This window comes from Mytilus edulis, unplaced genomic scaffold (genome assembly GCF_963676685.1).
Source record: "Mytilus edulis unplaced genomic scaffold, xbMytEdul2.2 SCAFFOLD_1155, whole genome shotgun sequence".
NCBI classification, from domain to species: domain Eukaryota; kingdom Metazoa; phylum Mollusca; class Bivalvia; order Mytilida; family Mytilidae; genus Mytilus; species Mytilus edulis.
Genome location: NW_027267313.1, coordinates 5,551 through 10,039, shown reverse-complemented (window position 1 = coordinate 10,039; position 4,489 = coordinate 5,551). Strand labels below are relative to the sequence as shown.

The window sequence follows — 4,489 nt, the reverse complement described above, 5'->3', positions numbered from 1 at the left end:
ATTCTTGATCATTCTTCATATCATATCAAAAGCGTATTTATAAATACTAGAAATTTAAAAGTGTGACAAACGAGCAATAAATGACAAAGAATTAATTACATATAAGGTATATGAGATGTCATGAAAATGAATACGTATTAATGATAATGCGAACATCTATTATTCAGGTGCATGTCACTCGATCCTCGCTGTAGGCCATCTTTATTGTTAAATTGTTGCACTGTGCATATCCACAAGGCCATCTTGTAAATTTATTACGAATTATTAATCTTGCTCAACCGGTGGTTGACCATTTAAAAATGACATGTTCTGACTAACATTAAGTGGGAATATTTATTTATGGACTATCTGGCCATGCCTGTTTTTCTGCACACGGCGCTAAATACTTTTCCGGTTTATCATGGCGGGACCATTTGTATTCGTTTATGTCTTTGCACACGGTATTTTGAATTTACACACGTGGTGTCTTGTTGGAATTTATATTAAGAGTGTTTGCCGGCTAATTTTACAATTCTTACTGAAACTCCAAAAAGAGAAAGACTTAAATATTTAACAGTGCAGTTTTGATCAGTCATCAATTGAAAATGTCTTCAACTGGTATGTACATATTTCATTCTTTTCTTATGCTATACGTATACATCACAAGTACTTGTTTCTATCCATGGAAAAAGACCCACTATCAACGTAAATATACGTTGATAATGGGTCTGCGGAATTTCCCATGGATAGATATATACATGTAGGTTGAAAATTTATTGGTTCTGTAAGAGATTTTTAAAAATACTGGCGACCTTCTTCTTTTTTTAAAGAATATATAATTCCTAAGAAAATGTAATTTATGTACTAAAATATGTCTTCACATTTATGTTTATACCTTTTGGTAATGGGACGAACATTTTACTTTAATTATTTTTTAGGGGAGGGGCTGTTTTCAGACGGAATATTTAGTTTCACTTTTTGCGATGCTAGCTTATTTTCTATTTTTTTACACGAAATTTAATTGTTTCCTGTAAGTGGCTTTTTTAAGTGTTGCAGAATGATTCAGAATTTCTTGCTTGGCATATTATTTATTTATTTCTTACTAGGCCAGAATAATCATTTTTAATACTGTTATTTAGTTTTTTACAGTCTATTTTCATTGATAATTTAATAGAAATAATTGGCGGGAAAACAAAATTCCTAAGATCACTCATCAATTCATACTACTTGAGGCATATTACATGATTGATGTGACAGACGTGTCTGGTATGTTGTCCTCAAGATTACCTGAGATACTTTTTAACGTAAACAAATTATTTATCAGCATGCTATCTTAAAGCAATAACATGTTCATTTGTTCTCCAAGTGACAATTCAAGTTCCGTTATATGGTTAGGTAAACAAACATTTTGAAAAATATGATGTCAACAAAATCCGGGTTAAGTATTTTTGTTTTTAAAGATTAGTGTCCACTTAATAATGTCCGGCTTCTATACAGGAAATCTCTTTTTCTAATGCGGTGCTATTGAGAATACAGGGGAAATTAAGCGTACTGTGTGAATATTAAATCAACTGTTTCATTTTCAATTTGTTTTCAAACAATGTCTGAAAAGATTTGTTCCCTGCAACAAAACTATGTTTGATGATGAACAAATCCACAAACAATTGTTTAATCAACTTTAATAGTAATCCTTCCTGTTCGATATTTTTATTTTGTGGCTCAACTTTTGCCAAAAAAACACAATTATTTTCATGTCGGACCATTTTAAAGCCGACCATACGGTATGGGTTTTTGTCATTATTGAAGGCCGCACGGTTGCCTATAATTGTTTCATCTACTTCGTGGCAATTATCTCCTTATTTTTATATTTTAACTTTCAAGTTCATTGTATATACGTTATATTTTTTATCATGGTAAATGGCTATTCAATGTATAAATCAGATTTTATTTATATACATTTTTTTACAATAACAATACTTTGAAATACGAAAATAACTACTAGTTTCGTATATCAGAGATACGAAACAAAGTTTATTGATTGGTGGTAGCTTTATATTGGAGGCGTAGTTATTACTTAAAATCGAAAGAGACGAATCCCGTTAGAATAGAAGGTCTCTGCTTGATAGCAGGAGGAAAAGAACTTCTAGCGACTTGCAACGAAAATGTAATACCCGAAATTAAACCCTGAAAAAATGAAAAGTGGTATTGCTTGTAGATGATCACAATTCTATAAAAATTAATGAGTACGCTATTATAGAAGAAATGGTCTAAAATCTTATAGTTGCGTATTGACTGTTAAAGTCTAGTGTTTCTCCTTGGTCTATATCGCATTACCAGGGGATGTTGTAATGTACACTTAATTTATTTCGACAGTAAATATGACAACATCTCTTTTTTTTTATAGGAAAAACCTGTTGTCTGACAACAGAAAACAAATGTGGATGTGGCGACAACTGTCAATGTGGAGATAGCTGCGTATGTTGTCCTAAGATGAAAGGATCATGTAGTTGTTCATCGGGAGGAGACTGTTCATGTGGAGATTCATGCGCATGTACCACTGCATGTGGATGTGGAAAATGTGGAAAATCAAAATCATCTTAGCAGTGGATTGAAACCATTTTAGGTAACTATTTTTTTTTTCTATATGCTCATAGATTGAAAGAGGAAATAGGAAAGGGAGAGTAAGCATACATATGTACCATAACATGTTAAAATAAGGTATTTTGGAAAATTAAAATCGTCTGAGCCAACAAAAAAATGCATAGAAATGCCGACAGTAAAATGCATAACTTATTTGATTGACATTTGTTCATGTGTGTGTTCGATTTGGGAAAGATGTAATTTTACACGTGCAATCTTTTTCCATGCAACCATTTAATTTTGATTTATTCACTATTATAGTCTTCTAAACTTTACAAATGATAGATGTTCTGTTGTCTGAAATACTTTTATTTAAGTCAAATGAATTTTTAATCAATTGCTATCAATTTGTTTTCTTTATTTATTGCAGAAAGAAGGAATAAAGACAATGCAAACAAATTAATGGGCAGCTTTTATTGCAACTAGTGGACATTATGTTACCATTCGGTTGTATTTAGTATAGACATTGGAAAACAAAATACATGTATATGTTTAATTTTATGTGTCAAATAAATTGATAAAATTTGATTTTTTTGTTGCAACTTTTTGTAAACAAACTCCTAAAAATGTTTACTGTTACATATGTAAAATAAGATGTAGTAAGATTACCAATGAGACAACTCTCCACAAGAGACCAAATGACACAGAAATTAACAACTATAGGTCACCGCACGGCCTTCAACAATGAGCAAAACTAATACCGCTAAGTCAGCTATAAATGGCCCCGAAATGTATACTATTCTTTACGGTTATTCTTTTCCTAAAGGAAAAACCCTTACTGCTATTTCTTCGGATCTGATTATTACTCTTCCCCTAACACTTTGACAAAATGTATTTCTATAACTGTACGACATTTAGCAATAAAATTCACACTTTGTATCAATGTCTTAAATCCTTATCCAGGATAATGTTATATGAATACTAACCCTTTTTTGTACTGTACCGATACACTAAGTCGAATTTTTAACGTGCTAGTTCACAAGGTAACCCTCCGCAGACATAGTTTTTACATGTCATCTTACCCTTAATCGTACTGAGGTAAATAAAAACAAGAGGCTCTCAAGAGCCTGAATCGCTCACCTTAATTTTTTTGGTTAAATCTCTCATCAATGATTATTTTGGCTTTTCAATTTATTTAAATGTTCTTTGAATCGTCCTATTTTCTTCAAAAGCAAAAAAAAAATTTTTCTCCTATGTTCTATTTTAGCCATAGGAGCTATGTTTCTGACATACAAGGAAATGAAATATAAAATTTATACTAGATACTCTGAAACTCATTTAGCCTAAGTTTGGCTGAAATTGATACAGCAGTTTCAAAGGAGAAGATTTTTTAAAGTAAGTCAACATGATGAACAAATTGTGAAAAAAGTCTTTAAAGGGCAATAACTCCTTAAGGGGTCAATTGACAATTTTGGTCAAATTGACTTATTTGTAGATCTTACTTTGCTTAACATTTTTGCTATTAACAGTTTATCTGTATCTATAATAATATTCAAGATAATAACCAAAAACTGCAAAATTTCTTTAAAATCATCAATTCAGGGGCATTATACCTGAAAAACCAGTTACCCAATTCGGCTGAAAATTTCCGGACAGGTAGACCTTGACCTAATAAATACTTTAACTTCTTGTCTTATTTGCTCTAAATGCTGGAGTTTTTGAGATATAAGCCAAAACTGCATTTTACCCTGTGTTCTATTTTTAGCCATGACGGCCATGTTTTTTGACGAAATAAAAAATAAAGCACAAACTTTATTTTATACACCCTACTGATCATTCAGTTGAAGTTTGGTTGAATTTGGTTAAGTAGTTTTAGAGGAGAAGATTTTTTAAAGTTAGCAAATATGATGAACAAATTGTGAAAAATTGT

At 31.3% G+C, this 4,489-nt stretch overlaps 1 long non-coding RNA gene across 1 annotated transcript; it reads left to right on the top strand.

Annotated features, from left to right (window-relative positions):
* The first annotated feature begins 443 nt into the window (after positions 1-443).
* LOC139505152 (uncharacterized) lies at positions 444-3,147 on the top strand. The gene is made up of 3 exons (XR_011659577.1): positions 444-597; positions 2,384-2,602; positions 2,990-3,147. It is a non-coding gene; the product is annotated as an uncharacterized lncRNA (long non-coding RNA).
* Positions 3,148-4,489: the final 1,342 nt, after the last annotated feature.